Source organism: Thalassophryne amazonica, chromosome 15, assembly GCF_902500255.1.
Source record: "Thalassophryne amazonica chromosome 15, fThaAma1.1, whole genome shotgun sequence".
In the NCBI taxonomy this organism is placed as follows: domain Eukaryota; kingdom Metazoa; phylum Chordata; class Actinopteri; order Batrachoidiformes; family Batrachoididae; genus Thalassophryne; species Thalassophryne amazonica.
Genome location: NC_047117.1, coordinates 62666587 through 62688475, shown reverse-complemented (window position 1 = coordinate 62688475; position 21889 = coordinate 62666587). Strand labels below are relative to the sequence as shown.

At 47.7% G+C, this 21889-nt stretch overlaps 1 long non-coding RNA gene across 1 annotated transcript; it reads right to left on the bottom strand.

Moving 5' to 3' along the window:
• Positions 1-2479: 2479 nt before the first annotated feature.
• On the bottom strand, positions 2480-21519 carry LOC117526869. The gene is made up of 3 exons (XR_004565373.1): positions 21404-21519; positions 15685-15688; positions 2480-2491 (listed from the first exon to the last, which is right to left on the bottom strand). It is a non-coding gene; the product is annotated as an uncharacterized LOC117526869 (long non-coding RNA).
• Between the last annotated feature and the right edge of the window lie 370 nt (positions 21520-21889).

Below are 21889 nucleotides of genomic sequence, written 5' to 3'. Positions count from 1 at the left end.
ATGTACGAGGTCTATTAGAAAAACCGACCCTTTTATTTTTTTTTAAACTTTATTGATCTGAGTCACGTGAGATTGCATCAGCCAACCTTGATCCTTAGTGCGCATGCGTGAGTTTTTTCCCGCCTGTCGGCTGCGTCATTCGCCTGTGAGCAGCCTTTGTGTGGGGAGTGGTCCTGTGCGCTCGGCGGATTTTCTTGGAAGGAAAATGGCGGAACGATTGGAGCAGCTACTGCATCAAATTTTGCCAGAAACTTGGCGACAGCCAAGTGGAAACCATCAGAAAAATAAAGACGGCTTCGGGGATGACGCTATGGGCACCACACAGATTAAGGAGTGGTACAACCGGTTTAAAGACGGACGCGTAACGGTGGAGAGCGCGCCGCGCTCCGGCCGACCATCGACGTGCCGAAATGACGAGATCATTTCCAAAGTGAACGCTGTGGTGATGCGGGACCGTCGAGTGACCATCCAAGAAATTGCGGACGAAGTGGACATCAGTACTTTTTCGGCACATTCAATTCTTACAGAAGATTTGGGCATGAAGAGAGTGGCTGCGAAGTTCGTGCCGAGGTTGCTGACGGCGGAGCAAAAGCACCTCCATGTGGAAGTCTCACAGGACATGCTGGACTCCAATCACACTGATCCCAGCTTTATGGACAGTATTATCACCGGCGATGAGTCCTGGGTGTATGGGTACGACCCGGAAACAAAATTCCAGTCGTCACAGTGGAAGCATTCCACGTCGCCACGACCGAAGAAGGCGCGCCAAGTGCGCAGCAACGTGAAGGTAATGCTGACTGTTTTTTTTTACTCCTGCGGTGTGGTACACCACGAGTACGCACCACAGGGTCAAACAGTAATGAAGGAGTATTACAGGGATGTCCTCCGTCGCCTCCGTGAAGCTGTACGGCGCAAGAGACCGGAGTTGTGGGCCACAGGAAATTGGCGCCTCCACCACGACAACGCGCCAGCTCATTCCTCCAACTTGATTCGGACTTATTTGTCTAAAAACCAAACTCCTGTGGTTCCACAGGCTCCATACTCTCCTGACATGGCCCCTTGTGACTTCTGGCTGTTCCCAAAAATTAAAAGACCATTAAAAGGAACACGTTTTGAGACGAGGGAGGACATCATGGCTGCAACGACGGCGGAGCTGCGCGCCATCCCGCAAGAGGCGTTTTGGAATGCTTCCAACAGTGGCGACACCGCTGGGAGAAGTGTGTGGAGTCCCAAGGAGTGTACTTCGAGGGTGATTAGGTTTCCAACCCTCCAGGTAAGCCAGTTATTTTTCCCGGCCAAAGGTCGGATACTTTTATAATAGACCTCGTAAACTGGGGTCCATGGTCCAAGACCACGTCCAATGAGATGCAATGCAGACAGAAGACATGGTGGACCAGTAGGACAGCAGTTTCATGAGCCGTAGGGAGCTTGGCGAGGGGGACAAAATGGGCAGTCTTGTAGAATCATTCTACGATGGTGAGGATGACAGTCTGGCCATGGGAGGCTGGAAGACCCGTAACAAAGTCCAGACATATGCATAACCAGGGATGATGCGGGATGGGAAGTGGACGGCCATAACCAGTGGTGGGTTGATGTGATGATTTTCCTCTTGAACAAACAGAAGAGGATAACACAAAGGCCCTGCAGTCCGCAGCCATGGAAGGCCACCAAAAAATTTAGCTATGTCCTGTGTATGGTTTATTCCAGGGTGACAGGTGAGTTTGGTAGAGTGGCAGAATTGGAGCACCTAACAGATGACGGGTGGTGGAATGAATAGATGATCCGGGGGTCCCCCACCTGGGTCCGGGTGTTGCCTCTGTGTGTCGCAGTTTTTCAACCTCTCAGTTAAGGGTTCCTATGATGACTGAGAAGGGGAGGATGTTTTCTGCAGTACCTGAGTCTGAGTCCAGGGTGAACTGTCGAGATAAGGTGTCTGGTTTGGTGTTTTGATCCGGGTCTGTAGGTGACAACAAAATTAAACTACCAAAAAATAGGGGCCATCTGGCTTGTTGGGGATTGAGTCTCTTGGCACTTTGGATGTAGGCGATATTTTATGATCAGTCCAGACAATGAACGGATGTTTGGACCCCTCCAAACAGTGTCTCCACTTCTCCAGGGCATCCTTAATAGCTAGGGCACCAGACTGTGGCTGCCCACTGCTCCTTGTGGTTGGATTGTGTCTAACTGTAATTAGGATGGGGTAAATGCAGAGGACAAATTTTGTTTATGACCGTAAATATGTACAATGACAATAAAGGCTCTATTCTAGTAGTTCGCGGTTACCAAAATTGTAGTTAACCTCAGCTGGAGACAGGTGACGAGAAAAGAATTCACAAGGAGATAATCTGTTGTTGGACCCCCTCTGAGAAAGTACAGCCCAACTTCGCTATCAGAGGCATTGACTCCACCATGAACTGGCAGCTAGGATCCAACTGAATGAGGACTGGTGCGGAGGTGAACCGGTGTTTAAAGTGGGTGAAGGCCTGGTCAGCTGTGTATGTCCAGCTGAATGGGGTTTTCAGAGACGCAAGAGTGGTAAGTGGCTGACGGTCAGCAATTGGCGCAGCTAGAAGAGAAGGTAACGGCTATGTGTTCGGGACTCAGTCAGTTGGCCAAACGCCAGGACGAACTGGTGGGCATGAGCAGAGAACGCCATCATCCACACTGCCTGAACCCTCCTCCCGTCGGGAGCCAGGAACCACCGGGATTGGAACACCTCCCATGGCGGACAGTTCTTTTTGCACTCAGCCTTCCCGATTGGAACATTCTTCCTGAGAGTCTGGTGATGTTCGGCCATTCATTACGCAATGTGAACTTCATTTTGAAAGGCCTTCCCGTCAGATCGATCAAAAATCGCCTTTATGATTTCATATTTGTCGGGTCGAGGGAGCGCATGGGCCTCCATGGAATGGAGCAGCAGGGCCACGTCCTGTGAGACGCTTGATCGTTAAAAAGGTGTTTAAACACAGCTCTCCTGGGAGTGACGCAGCGAGGTCTCTGATTCGGCTGAGGCAGGGCTCGTGGACAGTGTGTGATTATACAATCAACTTCCGTGTTCTCGCAGCACAGAGCGACTGGAATACGGGAGTGCTCACTGACATGTTTTTCCAAGGACTCTCTGACAAGATCAAGGATCAGATGATCGCCGTAGATTTACCTAATGACTGAGACTCTCAGCGCTTTATCCATCAAGATTGACAAGCACTGTTTTTCCTTCTCGCCTTCTTCAATCTACTCCTCCTGGCAGCGGGGCACCTAGAGATGAGGGTGACGAACCCATGCAGCTGGGACACACACGTCTTTCCATCGATGAACGTCAGCGGTGTCAGCTGGAGTGCTTATGTTTTACTGCAGTGATCAGGGTCACGTGATCACCCAGCTGTTAGCTCAGGAATGGCAAGCTCCAGTCCAAGTAGCATCACAGGGTGAGTCTTAACCACATGACTCTAAATCCCTCCCACAAGACTGTCAAAGCTAAGGTCACCACAGAGAATACTTTTTTGGCTGTACCTTTTTGTAGACTCTAGATCTAACTTGGTGCATCCCTCTCTTGTCAGGGAACTACATTGTCTTCATCGTCCTCTGGAGGTCAATGCTGTAGACAGCAGTTCTCGGGGGGAAAATTACACGCCTAACAGAATCTGTGAGATTAACCTTCTCTAACCAACACACTGAGACCATCAGCTTTCGTATTTTTGAGAACATGACACACCAGGTTATTTTAGGACAACCCTAGTTACACCAACACAATCCCAATTTTGATTGGGTCAGCAGACAAATAAGCTGTCTGCTGACCCAATCAAAATTCACACACAGCACCTGCTTTCTGAAAAAAAATGTATTTGAGAAATGCTTACCATCTGGTTAGAATTAGGGAAGGCAATGAGTGGAAAACGGTGTTTAACATGTCTTCAGTTCATTATGATATTTGGTCACGCCCTTCGGGTTAACAAATACACCTGCAGTATGCCGGGGCCTGGTTAACAATGTTCTACATGATATGTTAAATAAGTTTATTTTTGTCTACCTAGATGACATCCCTATTTTCTCTCCTGAAACCCACATTCAGCAGAATGGTTCTGTAGCGATTGCTGAAAAATGACCTGTATGTCAAGGCTGAAAAGTGTGAATTCCACAAACCTTCAGTATCTTTTCTGGGGTTTGTGTTGGCTGAGGGGAAGATCAGCACCCTGACACCCTCATGGGATGATTAAAACCCTTACAGAGTTCAGTGCATAACACTTCATACATTTCTAGGATCAGGGACTTGGCATTCCATAGAGCAGTAATCTATGTCAGCACCCTGGAGCAAGCTTGTAAGGTAGGAGACTTTACTGTTATCTGCACTAAATCTGGAGGGTCTCTGAGAAAAAAAAAACACAGTAGAGCACTGAAGTGGGTCAGTTTCCAGGTTGCAAACTAATGAATCATGTGACTGGTGTGTTGGTGGTCGTTAACTGCAGCGGAGTCAAGATGTTGGTCGGGGTTGGGTCGGTACTAGATGTAGGAATCATATTTATGAGTCGTTTGGAGAGTGCGGTGAACTGTTGCACAGAGTTGCAATACCTGAGCTAGATGTTGGTTGCTATCACGGAGTTCCTGAATCTGTTGTTGTTGTGTTGACCAAGAAAGCTGCCCTGAGAGGAGAGCATGTGGTGGATCGGGGCTGCCCGAGCTAAGTCCATGTTGGCCAGATAATTCTGTTGTCGTGGCACCAGGAACTAGAAGCAGACTCAAGATACTGCAAGGCAGTTGTTAAAGAAAAACATTTATGAAAATACTACTGGACAACCAAATAGTACCACTGCAAATGATGGAGACCAGGAGGCTGAGACACTGGAGGACAGGCTACAGGTGCAGGAAGACCAGGCCGGCCAGTGGAACTGGTGGTGGCTGTGGACTGCACAAAAACAAAAACACAATTATAATTCACTCCAAAGTCTAGAAAAAATGACAGGTCAAGTATTCCTTCAAAAAGACACAGATTGTAATTAGCGGACAGTATTACCACTCCATGAAATGGAATTGTCTGGCAGCATCCTTCTGTTTAGCCGAAGCTTAAGTAGGTGCCGCTAATTTGATGCAGGTGTGCCACAGGTGCTGGTGCTGATCAACTCCAATGGCAGGGAAAGACATGGAGTGAAAAAAAACAAACAAAACAGGAGCCAGACCAGTTCCCCAGACCACAAATCATTAAACACCACTGAACATGCTCACGCAACGCTCACACAGGGCACACTCTCCACCAATGCTGACAAGTATAGCACGCCAGTGTTTCCCACTAACATGCCACAACACACACATTGTGAGAGCGGTTTATGGAATGAAATGCAGCACAATGTTTGCTTCTTGGATTGCAGGATCCATCCAACATACCTATGTGATTTAAAGATGCTAAAAAAAACTTAGTGTCACGAAGCATCTCACACCAAAACATTCAACTACCCCTTGGCCACTCCCCTACATCAAGGAGAAGCATCTTGAAAGGCTCTCCATCTGTAAAGTCAAACCTTTGATTTTATAAAAGGCTCTCCATCTGTAAAGTCAAACTTTTGATTTTAATCTAATTAAAATCTCTCAATTTTTAGCCTCTGAACATGATGTCTTTGGAAGGGGTGGAGGTGGGGAGATTCTGGAAAGCTCTTACTGTGCACCACCTTCAATACACAGTGTTGAGTTGGCCAGTCACTTTAAAAATGTGAGAAGGGGCAACAGTTTCACAGGGCAAGACTCACGTACATGCACAGCCGATGCAGCAAGGAAAACAAAGAATAGAAAAACTCTGATTACAACCAGGGTTGGGTAGGATTACTTTGAAATGTAATCCAAAAGTAATCAGATTATAAGTAATCCAAATGTATGTACATACATACATGTAATCCACATGTATTCTTTCAAAGTAATCCTCCCCAACCCTGATTACAGCACACACAGATGGAGTGCTACATTGTCTGTGTCAGATGCCATTACGCCACTACATCTCTACACAGGAAACAGCTTTTGGCTACAGTTTTAAATTACATTTATAGCACCACTGAATTATCTTCCACAAGTCACACACGCAGCAGCATGTAGGCAGACAGGCAGAGTCATAAACAGGCAGGGTCGGTGAGTAGCAGGCAATCTGCAACACAGAGCGAGACTGCTCAGAGTGAGGCAAAAAAACGAACACACAGGCAGCGAGTGTGAGAGAGTGTGCAGGTTAAATAGTGATACTGATGAGAGGAACCAGGTGTGAACTGTGCAATCCTAGGAGTGGAGAGCAGCCCAGGTGTGAGTCGTCATGGTAACACTGAAAGCAGGAAGAGCCTGCTGAGAAAGTGGTGAAAGCATCTTCTGAAACAAAACGACGAGAAGCGAGACAAACTAACAAAACAAAATAATGTTCGGCAGACATGAAGTAGACATTAATTCACGGCTTCTTTCTCTCTCCTTTCTGAGTGTCCACAGCTGCCACTCACAGCTGAGACTGAGGTGCAAAAATGAGGAAAAACACCCCGTTCCCACTTTATTACACCTGCGTGTAGTAGCACATTCAAAGGTATTACTTTTGGTCCTGTGCGTCCACTTGTGCAAAAAATTAAATAAATAAAAATAAAATCTTTTTGACCCCATTTGGATGCTGATTGATACCTTGCTTTGCTAGTGATGCAGGTGAGAATGTATTGACATTGTGGTTGTGGTATTACATCATCGTTTCCTGTTTTTGATCAATTGAAACGTGTCCTCAAACCATAACTTGTTCTGCGTTATTGTTTGTCTTCTTCAGACTTCATTCAATCAACTCGTGGCACAGCACAACCGAAAGCGTGTTTGCAGATCTGAATGAGATTTCATCATCCCGACTCCCGAGGGCTTTACAGTTGTCAAAGTATCAAAATCTGACAAAAGCTAATTATTGGCTGTTCTTATTTATAGCACAGCCAGCAGAAACATCACAGTACCACACCAAGAAAGGTCCTTCCAGATATTCGTGCAACAGACCTCAAGGTCAAGGTTCATTTATTGTTATTCCAGCATGTAAGCAATGAAATTCCGTACTCAAAGCCCTGTGAAGGCACGAAAGTAAAGATTGGCCTTGAATGAGTTACACGTAGAAGAACTTGACTTCAAAGCGTAGAATAAAGCCTCACTGCCAAATTTAAAAAGGAACTGCTGCAAAATCTCTCTACAACTTCAGGGTTGTGTTCTTATCATTGTTTTTAAATTTTGTTTTTGAAGAGAACAAACAGTGTCAAATTAAAACATTAGATTTTCAATTTTTTTCAGAACATAACAGAATGTACAAAACTGTGAACAGCATCTCTGCACAAAACAGACAAATGAATAGAAAGAAAATATATAAAAAGGAGGGAATTTTTTTAAGTGCGAAATTACAAACATATTACATTGAGTATAGGAATAAAACAAATGGGAGTTAAACTGAACTCTGAGATGTGAATGACTTGAAGTATTCAATGAAAGGATTCCAATTATGAAAAACTAAACAGAACGACCTTCAATAGTTAAAGAAATCTTTTCTACACAAACAAATAACATAAGATCCTTAAATCATAAAGAAATAGGTGGAGCATTGGGTGACTTCCAGAGGAGTAGGATACAACATCTTGCCAAAAGAGAAGTAAAAGAAAGTATTTCATACTGCAAGGAAGGTATTTTGAAGGGAAGAAATGGAACCCAAAATATAGAAATGAGAGGGTCCAATTGTATCTGAGTGCCTAAAACCTTAGATAAAATCAAAAAGAAATCACTACAGAACTTAGAAAGTCTTGGACAAAAGAGTTACATGGCTCAAACTGCAAGGAGAGGCATGACATACGACGTCTATTAGAAAAGTATCCGACCTTATTATTTTTTTCAAAAACCATATGGATTTGAATCACGTGTGATTACATCAGACATGCTTGAACCCTCGTGGGCATGCGAGAGTTTTTTCACGCCTGTCGGTTACGTCATTCGCCTGTGGGCAGTCTTTGAGTGAGGAGTCGCCCACCCTCTCGTCAATTTTTTCATTGTTTAGGAATGGCTCAGACTGCTGCTTTGTTTGATCAAAATTTTTTCAAAACTGTAAGGCACAACTGAGTGGACACCATTCGATAAATTCAGCTGGTTTTCGGTAAAAATTTAATGGCTGATGAGAGATTTTGGTCTGGTAGTGTCGCTTTAAGGACGGCCCACGGCGCCTGACGGCGATCTGCGCTTCAAGGTGGCAGCGTCTTGCCGTTTCAAGTTGAAAACTTCCACATTTCAGGCTCTGTTGACCCAGGAAGTTGTCAGAGAACAGAGAACTTTCAGAAGAAGTCGGCATGAGGAGTTTATTCGGACATTCCATTGTTAACGTACTTTTGTAATGAATGAACGTGCGGGCAGAGTCGCATGTCGGGCCGGACCTGACCGCGGGGGGGTCGCGACAGGAAAAACACCTCCGTTGGAAACCTTAACGGGCAAGTTGGAACATGCCCAAGCTGTTAAACAATTTCTCAGTTACTCACTTGTTGAAAGCCATCAAAAGCCGCCTGAATTTTACAAATGGTTTTCAACACGGAGGTGTTTTTCCTGTCGCGGCGCACACAGATTTGCCGAGTCGTCACGGAAATGACTCGGCGAATTTGCGCGCATGTCTTTCATTAAAAAATGTCCTTAAACAGTGGAATGTCCGCATAAAGTCCTCATGCCGGCCTCTTCTGAATCTTGTCTGTTCTCTCACGACGTCCTGGGTGAATTAAGCCTTAAATTAGGATGTTTTCAGGTCGAAACAGGCCAACGATGGCGCCTGGAAACGCTGCGCGACGTCCCGCTCCGTGGGAAGATGGAGCAGTTCTGTGTGTTCACCCAGCTCTCTATGACCAAAAGAAAAAAATAACACCACACTGGGGTGGCCATTTTAATTATATACACCCACAACTGTATGGATCACTCCCCCACCCTCCAAAAAAACACAACACAAAACACATCCATAGACCAACTACTGTTGGGAAAGTGTCGTGACACAGACCCACAACAGGGGGCGTAAATGAACGGACAATGAAAGAGTCAAATATGAACACTTTTACTGTTGTGAATGAGCACAACCAAGTACAGCAGATTACAGAATGTCAGATAATAGTCAATCAACAAAGGGGACGTGTGGGCAGGCTCGAGGATAGAAGACGTCTGTCCTGAGAAGAACCGGAACCACACAATTTCCTCCGCCACCGAACCAGGAGAATACTGGAGCCGCCAAGTCCCGAATCCCCAGGTGGCCACCGTCTCCGAGCGTTGGATCTGGTACTGCTGGCGAGGAGCAGAAACAATCAGAGGTGGGTGTGTACACCCAGTAACAACGCTGGTGGAGATCCCACCTCCACCTCCTATCCAGAAAACAGGTAAGTGCAGCAGTTGAGAGTACTTATCACAGAATAGCGTGGGGAGCGAAGACGTCAGCTCTCCACGTCTCTCACACTCAGCCTCCGGCTGCGAGCACTCACGGAACTGACTGCAAACACTGTGTAACAAACACTTGTCGGAAAAGACAAAAGCAACGGCTGAGAGTTTTACCTTTACTGGTAGATGATATCTCGGCAACAAGGTGGAGATGACGTCCGGTATTTATGGTGTGGACTGATGAAGTGTAGATGGGTGACAGCTGTCCTGAGATAATGAGTGACAGGTGTCACCCCGGCTGTGTCCTTGGCGGCAGCGCCCTCTGGTGCCTGAAGCCCGCACTTCAGGCAGGGCGTCCTCTGGTGGTGGGCCAGCAGTACCTCCTCTTCTGGCGGCCCACACAACAGGACCCTCCCTCAACGGGCGCCTCCGCCCGACCAGGTTTGTCCGGGTGGCGGCGGTAGAAATCGGCCAGAAGGGCCGGGTCCAGGATGAAGCTCCTTTTTACCCAGGAGCGTTCTTCGGGTCCATACCCCTCCCAGTCCACCAGATACTGGAACCCCCGGCCCATCCGGCGGACGTCCAGGAGCCGGCGCACGGTCCAAGCCGGCTCCCCGTCAATGATGCAGGCAGGAGGCGGCGCCGGACCGGGAGCACAGAGGGGTGAGGTGTGGTACGGTTTCAGTCTGGAGACGTGGAAAACGGGGTGGATCCGCAGCGAAGTCGGGAGTTGGAGCTTCGCTGTGGCAGGACTGAGGATCTTGAGGATCTTGAATGGTCCTATGTATCGGTCCTTTAACTTGGGTGAGTCCACTTGGAGGGGGATGTCGTTTGTGGATAGCCACACCTCCTGCTTGGGCTGGTATGCAGGGGCCGGGGACCGCCGGCGGTCTGCATGGGCCTTAGCCTTCGTCCGGGCCTTCAACAAGGCAGAACGGGCGGTGCGCCACACCCGACGGCACCTCTGCAGGTGGGCCTGGACCGAGGGCACACTGACCTCCCCCTCTACTACTGGAAACAATGGGGGCTGCTACCCCAGACATACCTCAAACGGGGAGAGGCCTGTGGCAGAAGACACCTGGCTGTTATGGGCATACTCGATCCAGGCCAGATGGTGACTCCAGGCCGTCGGATGCGTGGATGTCACACAGCAAAGGGTCTGTTCCAGCTCTTGGTTGGCCCGTTCTACCTGTCCGTTCGTCTGTGGGTGGTACCCGGACGAGAGGCTCCCGGTGGCCCCCAGTTCTCTGCAGAAACTCCTCCAGACTTGAGAGGAAAACTTTGGACCACGATCTGAGACAATGTCTGTTGGTATCCCATGCAGACGGACGACGTGGTGGACCAGGAGGTCAGCGGTCTCCTGGGCTGTAGGGAGCTTCGGGAGGGCCACGAAGTGGGCCGCCTTGGAGAACCGGTTGACTATCGTGAGGATGGTGGTGTTGCCCTGAGACGGCGGGAGGCCCGTGACGAAATCCAGGCCGATGTGGGACCAGGGGCGATGAGGCACAGGCAGTGGCTGGAGAAGCCCTTGGGTCTTCTTATGGTCAGCCTTTCCCCTGGCACAGGTGGTGCAGGCCTGGATGTACTCCCGGACGTCGGCCTCCATAGACGCCCACCAGAAGCGCTGCCGGACCACTGCCACGGTCCTTCGCACCCCTGGATGGCAGGAGAGCTTGGACCCGTGACAGAAGTCCAAAACCGCAGCTCTGGCTTCTGGTGGGACGTAGAGTCTGTTCCTCGGCCCGGTTCCGGGGTCCGGGCTCCGTTCCAGGGCCTCCTGGATGGTCTTCTCCACGTCCCAGGTGAGGGTTGCCACGATAGTGGACTCTGGAATGATGGGCTCCGGTGGATCCGACAGCTCTGTTTTGACTTCATCTTCGTGCACCCGGGACAAGGCATCCGATCTCTGGTTTTTGGTCCTGGGGCGATAGGTGATCCGGAAGTCAAAACGGCCGAAGAACAGTGACCAGCAGGCTTGCCTGGGGTTCAGCCGCTTGGCGGTCCTGATATAGTCCAGGTTTCGATGGTCAGTGAAAACCGTGAATGGCACAGACGCTCCCTCCAACAGGTGTCTCCACTCCTCAAGAGCCTCTTTCACCGCAAGGAGTTCTCGATTGCCGACGTCATAGTTCCGTTCGGCCGGGGTCAACTTGCGGGAAAAATAGGCACACGGGTGAAGAACCTTATCGGTCTCTCCGCTCTGGGAAAGCACGGCTCCTATCCCTGAGTCCGAGGCATCCACTTCAACCACGAACTGGCGACTAGGGTCGGGCTGCACCAGAACTGGTGCAGTCGAGAACCGTCATTTCAACTCCTTGAACGCGGCTTCACACCGATCCGACCAGGTGAAGGGGACTTTTGGAGAGGTCAGGGCTGTCAGGGGGCTAACTACCTGACTGTAGCCCTTAATGAACCTCCTGTAGAAATTTGCAAAGCCGAGGAACTGTTGCAGCTTCCTGCGGCTTGTTAGTTGGGACCAATCTCTCACCGCCGCAACCTTGGCCGGATCAGGGGCGACGGAGTTGGAGGAGATGATAAACCCCAGGAAGGACAAAGAGGTGCGGTGGAACTCGCACTTCTCGCCCTTCACAAATAGTCGGTTCTCCAACAACCGCTGCAGGACCTGACGTACATGCTGGACATGAGTCTCAGGGTCCGGAGAAAAGATGAGTATATCGTCCAGATATACGAAGACGAATCGGTGCAGGAAGTCCCGTAAGACGTCATTTACCAAAGCTTGGAACGTCGCGGGGGCGTTAGTGAGGCCGAACGGCATGACCAGGTACTCGAAGTGACCTAATGGGGTGTTAAATGCCGTCTTCCACTCGTCTCCCTTCCGGACCCGGACCAGGTGCTACGCATTCCTAAGATCCAACTTTGTAAAAATTTTGGCTCCATGCAGGGGGGTGAACACGGAATCTAACAATGGCAACGGGTATCGGTGGCGAACCGTAATCTCATTCAGCCCCCTGTGATCAATGCATAGACGGAGTCCGCCATCTTTCTTGCCCACAAAAAAGAAACCTGCACCCATCGGGGAGGTGGAATTCCGGATCAGCCCAGCAGCTAATGAGTCCCGGATGTAGGTCTCCATTGATTCGCGCTCAGGTCGTGAGAGGTTGTACAGCCTGCTGGACGGGAACTCCACGCCTGGAATCAAATCAATGGCACAATCGTACGGACGGTGCGGGGGAAGGGTGAGTGCCAGATCCTTGCTGAAGACGTCAGCAAGATCGTGGTACTCAACTGGCACCGCTGTCAGATTGGGAGGGACTTTGACCTCCTCCTTAGCATGTAAACCGGGAGGAACCGAGGATCCTAAACACACCCGATGGCAGGTTTCGCTCCACTGGACCACCACCCCAGACGGCCAATCAATCCGGGGATTGTGCTTCAACATTCACGGGAAGCCCAAAATCACGCGGGAGGTAGAAAGAGTCACAAAAAACTCGATCTCCTCCCGATGATTTCCAGACACCACCAGAGTTACTGGTTGTGTCTTGTGCGTGATTAAAGGGAGAAGGGTGCCATCTAGTGCCCGCACCAGCAATGGTGAAGGGAGCGCCACCAGAGGGAGCCCTACCTCCCTAGCCCATCTGCTGTCTAGCAGATTCCCTTCTGACCCCGTGTCCACCAATGCTGGGGCTTGAAGGGTTAAATCCCCGCTCAGGATTGTAACTGGGAGTCGTGTGGCAATACGTGTGTGTCCCACGTGAATGTTATGACCCCCCCTTAGCCCAGTCTCTAAGGGCGAGTGTTGTTGTTTTGGCCGTTTGGGGCAGTTTTTCTGTATGTGCTCTTTTGAGCTGCAGAGAAAACACTCCCCGCGGACCAGCCTCCTCATTCTGTCATCTGTTCTCGTTTTGGCCCTGTGCGTTTCCTTAGCAACGTCAGCAGGGGGAGCTGTGACCCCACGGAACGTTGAGGCCGTGGAGCGTGGGGAGGGCGGAATCCGTTCGGAACCGGAAGGGAGAGGGACGGCGCGTGCCCGGCCACGTCCTTCGTCTCGCTCCCGACGGCGTTCCTCTAAGCGATTGTCTAACCGTATGAGATCAATAAGCCCATCTACATCTCGCGGTTTGTCCTTAGCTACCAGGTGCTCCTTCAGGACCGACGACAGTCTGTTTACGAAGGCGGCGCGGAGCGCAGCGTTATTCCAGCCGGACCTCGCAGCCGCGATGCGGAAGTCGACTGCATAAGCGGCTGTGCTCCGGCACCCCTGTCTCATTGACAGCAGCACTGTTGAAGCGGTCTCTCCTCTATTAGGGTGATCAAAAACCATTTTGAATTCCCTCACAAACCCAGCATACGTGAGAAGGAGCCGTGAATTTTGCTCCCAAAGCGCCGTAGCGCTTACCACGAAGCAAGTTAATGACATAAGCCACCTTACTGGCGTCAGACGCGTACATTACGGGACGTTGTGCAAAGACGAGCGAACACTGCATAAGAAAGTCTGCGCACATCTCCACACAACCCCCGTACGGCTCTGGGGGGCTTATGTATGCTTCAGGGGAAGGTGGGGGGGGTCGTTGAACGACCAGTGGAACGTCTATATTCTGCACTGGGTCGGCAGGAGGAGGAGCTGCAGCAGCGCCCTGAGCGCGCGCTTCCACCTGAGCGGTGAGAGCCTCCATCCTGCGATTGAGGATGACGTTTTGCTCAGTCACCTGATCCAACCGAGCAGTAAAGGCGGTGAGGATTTGCTGCAACCCCCCAATCACGCCTCCTGCAGACGCCTGTGCACCCTGCTCTCCCATTGGCTGTCCAACAGATGGGTGACGCCCCTCGGGATCCATGACTTGGCCGAGATATCCTGTTGGGAAAGTGTCGTGACACGGACCCACAACAGGGGGCGTAAATGAACGGACAATGAAAGAGTCAAATATGAACACTTTTACTGTTGTGAATGAGCACAACCAAGTACAGCAGATTACAGAATGTCAGATAATAGTCAATCAACAAAGGGGACGTGTGGGCAGGCTCGAGGATAGAAGACGTCTGTCCTGAGAAGAACCGGAACCACACGATTTCCTCCGCCACCGAACCAGGAGAATACTGGAGCCGCCAAGTCCCGAATCCCCAGGTGGCCACCGTCTCCGAGCGTTGGATCTGGTACTGCTGGCGAGGAGCAGAAACAATCAGAGGTGGGTGTGTGTACACCCAGTAACAACGCTGGTGGAGATCCCACCTCCACCTCCTATCCAGAAAACAGGTACGTGCAGCAGTTGAGAGTACTTATCACAGAATAGCGTGGGGAGCGAAGACGTCAGCTCTCCACGTCTCTCACACTCAGCCTCCGGCTGCGAGCAGTCACGGAACTGACTGCAAACACTGTGTAACAAACACTTGTCAGAAAAGACAAAAGCAACGGCTGAGAGTTTTACCTTTACTGGTAGATGATATCTCAGCAACGAGGTGGAGATGACGTCCGGTATTTATGGTGTGGACTGATGAAGTGTAGATGGGTGACAGCTGTCCTGAGATGAGTGACAGCTGTCACCCCGGCTGTGTCCTTGGCGGCAGCGCCCTCTGGTGCCTGAAGCCCGCACTTCAGGCAGGGCGCCCTCTGGTGGTGGGCCAGCAGTACCTCCTCTTCTGGCGGCCCACACAACAACTACAACTGAACAGAAGGCTGACAAGAGTCTGCACAAAGTTGACACCTGCAAGATGAATGAAAAGATACTGAAGGCTGCAGGGTTCACCCAGCTCTCTGTGACCACAATGAGGTGGCCACTTTAAATATATACACCCGCTGCCACAACTGTGTGGATCACTCCCCCCCCAAAAAAACAACAACAAAAAAAAAACTTTCCAACTGATCCAACTTTTAACTTTGTGTTGTTGTATTGTCTGCAAAATCGCTCTGTGTGCTCGTGTTCTGTGTAAATGCTCGTCTTGAGTGCAAGTTATTGCGTCAGCGTGCACATCTGATCCAGTGTAACAAGATGTTAAATCTATCATAAACATACTTTTACAACTGCTTATAAAGAAGGAATGAACATGCAACTGTTTTTACCAAGCTATTAAACCTTACAAATAATTACCTTTTAGGCTGTTCAAAATATGTTCTCCACCTCAGCGCATGACAGAGAGAGGAAAAAAGCTGCAAATGAAATGGTCCTTTGTGATTCCAGAAAAGATTAACAGGTGTTTTCAACATCCAAACTGACAGAAAATGATTAATCCGCTACAAAATAATATACAGTGTTCGGTGCACAAAGCAGGTGGGATTGTAGTGCGCAAGAGGGCTGAGCCAAAATAGCCTGTCCTGACCACGTAGCCACCAATGGGCTTTGAACTGCCTCGTCCATCACTACAAACATGCCTCTAAAATCCTTGTTTGTCCTCGTAGTAACTCGTACACAAACTGCCCCACACTGTAACTCATACACACTCCGCCTCCCCAGAACACCCCCTCCTACTTTTTTATGAATTTTTCTTTTTTGCCTACAATATGGCCAAATTATCGTATTGCAATATTGTCATATTAATATGATATACAATATGACTATGATTTCACACAAAGTGCAGCAACAGTGAAAATTAAACATTCTTAAACAAAACAGTAATAATACCGCACTCATTTTGCACTCATCATAAGTTTAGGATACATGCCCTCCAAAAGTATTGGAACACTTGGTATTTCACACACATTATGTTAGATTAAAAAAAGAAAATAAGATTATAAAATCACACCTTCACTGTGCCTTTTGATGAATCATTACGATGACCACTCCAAGATGGTGCCCGCATTTCTTGCCTCTCAGAAACCAATGCGGCATCTGCTCCTCTTTATGGTTCATGTTCATCTACCGTCGATTTGTGGCTTTTTACGACAACGGTTTGTGGCTTTTTCCACTACTGCGGAGATTTTTTTGTGCCATTTCCATTTTTTGTTTTTTTTTGTGCCATTTCCGGCGCTCCGCGGTGCTCGGCTTGTATAATTCACTCTATTTGGACTGGGATCAAATGCTGTCCCAGCAGTCAGTTTTACTCATCAAAAATTTCCTGTGCATTCTCATCGCTCCCCCATCTTTTTGTTGTGAAATACTGCTGAATTTATGTGGAAATGATTTAGGCCGTGAGCCAGTAGGGTTGGTCGGTACCAGTTCAGCCGGAAAATCACCGTTATTATTTTCTGTTAGTGGGTTGTCTCAGAAGGAAAAAAAAGTTGGCTGGACTTGCGGGACTCACAGCTTAAGGCTGTGGCGGCCATTTTAGTCGGCCATTACTGAAAAAGCTGTTTTTTGTCATGGGATGAAAAGTAACAAATGTAGGGGCATAAATGATGTGTCTATACCCATGTTTTCCATGGTCAGAGAACCCAATGGCAATGCCTAGAACTGATTTAGGTGGTCATTTGGGTAGTAAAGTGGCCATTTTGGGTCGGCCATTAGCCGAAATCATATTTTACCATCTACCATCAAAACTATTGGACATAGGATAATGAATGATGTGTCTAGACCTATGTTTTGAGGGGCAAAGAATACAATAAAGGTATTACAAAAGGTATTACAATAAAGGTAGTACTAAAATGGTATGTGGTGGTGTTTTAATGTAATTCACATAGTTTTCCCTTGCAAAATACCTATATGGCAGCAACATGTAAGTACATGTATATGGGGTCTAACCATATGCATGTAATATTAACACCTATGCCATGGGGCCTAATATGTAGAAGCAAGACAGTCAATATTGAATGTGACAAACTTCAATATTGACTAACAGTTGGCGGTTTAGCAATATACATGGTTTGAGTTGGATAAATGCTTGCAAAACTATTATAAGCATGAGTTTTCCTAGAATTGTGTAATTGCTGTTGTAAAAAAGGTATATTGTATGATGCATGATGTTATTTAAGTTCAAATGTATTTCATCTATACACACAGTGATCCATATAATGCAAAATATGTATTTTATCTTCCTTACAGGTGCATGGAGAATAGATATGGATGAAAATAGTGGTGGTAGTGCTTCTAGTGCATGTACTAACACACAATCTGCTGACGGACCAGGTCCTTCAAAGCGTGTGAAACGAACTACAACCTGTATAATCCATACTACAGATGATCAGTCAGAGTTAATTTCAGTAAAGGACATGGAATCATGGTAGCGTCTACTTCATGCAGCTGAAGTTAGAAATCATACACCTATCCTGGAAGTGGCTAAAAGCCTTGCTGAAGGTGAAGTTCCAGATGAATGCATATCTTATCACAAGAAATGTCGCAACAACTTTGTCCACCTGAAATCTCTGAAGAAAATTGAGAGGGAGAGGTCTAAAGAATGTGATGATGATGATGTTAGTGATGATGAACAAGGGGGACAACGTGTATCACAGAGACGGTCTAGCTCCATTTATGATCAAACATCTAGAGTGTATGGGTCAGTTTGCATCTTCTGCATGAACAACTGACTGACTAATAGTGAAAAATATTTCTTTAATTATACAATATGTATAATTACATGCATTTATGTTGCAGAAGTCCAATTTAGTTCAGTTGTTGCCTTTTGATAGTGATATATACGTATTATGTACTGATAGTAATATGTGTTATGTACTAATTAGTTATTCACCTGGAATAATGTGCTTTTGTATTGATTTAAGCTTTATGATAGTGGGTTGTGGTGGGAACACAATTAGAATTCTATTGGGTTTATATCAAAAATATTGTATATGAACATGGAAATGTCAATGTTATGTGCTCTTTGCAATAACTTTGAAAGATATATGACTCGAGATTACTCTGTAATGGGTGGTAACTTAATACTTCAAAGTAGAAATAACAGTCACCATTTGCCAAATTTAGGCATATTTTCCAGTAAAATATTTGATTCATAAACTATTGACTCTATTTATTATTAATAATGATAAATAGAGCCATTCTACTGGTATGAGGACATATTCCAAAAGAATAAGTCATTATTGTTATGGTCAGGTTTGTTGTGTGGGCCACCAGAAGAGGAGGTACTGCTGGCCCATCACCAGAGGGCGCCCTGCCTGAAGTGCGGGCTTCAGGCATGAGAGGGCGCTGCCGCCACGGACACAGCCGGGGGTGACAGCTGTCACTCATCATCTCTTGACAGCTGTCACCCATCTAAACTACATCATCTCACTCCATAAAGACCGGACATCATCTCCACTTCGTTGCCGAGATATCATCTACCTGTGAAGGTAATATTCTCTCTCTAAGCTCTCCTGTCATCCGGGGGTGCGAAGGACCGTGGCAGTGGTCCGGCAGCGCTTTTGGTGGGCGTCCCTGGAGGCCGATGTCCGGGATATATCCAGGCCTGCACCACCTGTGCCAGGGGCAAGGCAGACCATCAGAAGGCACAGGGACTTCTTCAGCCACTTCTGTGCCTCATCGCCCCTGGTCCCACATCGGTCTGGATTTTGTCATGGGCCTCCCGCCGTCCCAGGGCATGACGACCATCTTCACAATAGTGGACCGGTTCTCCAAGGTGGCCCACTTCGTGGCCCTCCCGAAGCTCCCCACGGCCCAGGAGACTGCAGACCTCCTGGTCCACCACGTCCGTCTGCATGGGATACCTACCGACATCGTCTCTGATCGTGGTCCCCAGTCTCCTCACACGTCTGGAGAGCTTCTGCCAGGAAACTGGGGGCCACTGTGAGCCTCTCGTCGGGTATCAACCCGCAGACCAATGGACAGGCAGAACGGCCAATCAGGAATTGGAGCCAGCCCTGCGCTGTGTGACGTCCGTACACCCGACGGCCCTGGAACGTGAACATCTGGCCTGGATCGAGTATGCGCATAACGCCAGGTGTCCTCTGCCACCGGCCTCCTCCCCATGTGAGGTGTGTTTGTGGTATCAGCCCCATTGTTCCCGTGGTGGAGGGACAGCTGTCACTCATCATCTCTTGACAGCTGTCGCCCATCTACACTACATCATCTCACTCCATAAAGACCGGACGTCATCTCCACCTCGTTGCTGAGATATCATCTACCTGTGAAGGTAATATTCTCTGCTGTATCTAAAACTGTCATAGTCTGAACCTCTTTTTGCGAGCCGTTTTCCTGTGGTGTTCCTTATCTGCTGATTGGCGTTTGGTGGTGAACAGCGACGGCTTCGCTTCACACCAGCACCAGTATAAGTGGTGTAACAGGAGCTGCACAAGTGTGTGATTAGAGGTGGAGGTGACTTTCCACCTTCTGACTGTTTTTGTTACTGGGTGTGCACACACCCACATCTCACTGTTTGTGCTCCTCGCCAGCAGTACCAGATCCGACAGTCGGGGACGGTGATCACCTGGGAATTCGGGACTTGGCGGCTCCAGTATTCACCAGGTTCTGTGGCGGTGGAAATCGTGTGGTCCCGGCTCTTCTCAGGACAGACGTCTTCTATCCTCGACCCTGCCCACACGTCACCTTGGTGTATTGACTGCTATCAGATTCTGTGATTGTCTGTATCATTGTTGTGCACATTCACAACATTAAATTGTTACCTCTTGGCTCATCTATTGACCGTTCATTTGCGCCCCCTGTTGTGGGTCCGTGTCACTACACTTTCCCCAACAAGGTTCTTATGAACACCATTTCTGAATATGGGGTACCTATGGAAAATGGCATTTTTTTGGTAGAAAGCTGTGAGTCTCAAAAGTCCGCCAGGCAAAAATGTAAACTAGGGATATTGTCCTAAACAAAAATGCATATTAGAATTTGCCATACCCAGGTGGTACCGATAGCTGAAATTTTGAGGTTCAGAATCACAGTCTAATTGTTGTCCGTAGGCTTCAGATATCTGTCGCTGAGATATAGTGAGGAAAATAAGTATTTGAACACCCTGTGATTTGCAGGTTCTCCCACTTAGAAATCATGGAGGGGTCTGAAAATTTTCCTCCTAGGTGCATGTCCACTGTGAGAGACATAATCTAAAAAAAAAAAATCAAGAAATCACAATGTATGATTTTTTAAAATAATTTATTTGTATGTTACTGCTGCAAATAAGTATTTGAAACACTGTGAAAATCAATGTTATATTTGCACACGTAGCCTTTGTTTGCAATTACAGAGGTCAAACGTTTCCTGTAGTTTTTTCACCAGGTTTGCACACACTGCATCAGGGATTTGGTCCACTCCTCCATACAGATCTTCTCCAATCTTTCAGGTTTGGAGTTTCAGCTCCCTCCAAAGATTTTCTATTGAGTTCAGGTCTGGAGGACTGGCAGGCCACTCCAGGACGTTGAAATGCTTCTTACGGAGCCCCTCCTTAGTTGCCTGGCTGTGTGTTTGGGGTCATTGTCATGCTGGAAGACCCAGCCATGACCATCTTCAATGCTCTTACTGAGGGGAGGAGATTATTTGCCAAATCTCGAAATACATGACCCCATCCATCCTCCCTTCAATACGGTGCAGTCGTCCTGTCTCCCGTTTGCAGAAGAGCATCCCCAGAGTAGATGTTTCCACCCCATGCTTCACGGTTGGGATGGTTTTCTTGGGGTTGTTTCATTCCTCTAAACATGGTAAGTGGCGTTGATTCCAAAAAGCTCTATTCTGATTCATCTGACCAGATGACCTTCGCCCATGCCTCCTCTGGATCATCCAGATGGTCACTGTGTGAACTTCAAACGGCCTGGACATGTGCTGGCTTGAGCAGGGGGACCTTGCTGCCCTGCAGGATTTTAACCATGACAGCATCATGTGTTATTAATGTAATCTTTGTGACTGTGGTCCCAGCTCTCTTCAGGTCATTGACCAGGTCCTTCTGTGTAGTTCTGAGCTTTACAGCACTGAGAGGATGTAAACAGCTACTAAAACGCTACAGTAAACTGATAAAGCAAATAATGAAGTTGCGATTTAATTGGTAAAAGTTTTACGACTACTGTGCAGGTATTGTTGGACACAGTATGAACACAACAGGTCCATCTATTGTCTCTTGCTTATTATCTTGTGTTTCTCTTCTTGGCTTTGAAATTAACAATCAAGTGCATGTTGTAACAAAATGAGCACAACCCCAGACCTCAGAGCAGAGAACAGCAACAGAACTAAAAACTTAAAAGTTATAAGGGCCGCCCAAATTTCACTGAACTGACAACATTTAGTTTCAACTGAAATCCAAGTATTATAATGTAAGTTTATTTTTGAAACATCTTGTAAAATTATAGCTAATTTTAATGAAGAGAACATATTTATTTGAGGGAATTCCATAATGATTATTTTCTTTTTTTTAATGGTGGATAGGAAACTTTAAAAAGTCCATAGGTGTGCGTGCAGGTGTGAATGTTTCTTTGTCTATGTACAAACAAACTGGCGTCAGACTGTGATGCCTCATGCTTCACGCCCTATGACTGCTGGGATCGGATCCAGTCCTCGCGACCCTTATTTGGCGTAAGCGGTTGAAGAGGTGTGAGTGAGTGGTAATGTCATATTATGAATCCCCTATTTAACGGCTAATACATAAAATTTTATGGTGCTAAAGATAATGCCTCCTGGCAGTACCACACAGATGGGTTAACTGTTGAAATGGGTGATGGGTCAGAATACTTCAGGATATCAGTCTGTGTTACAGT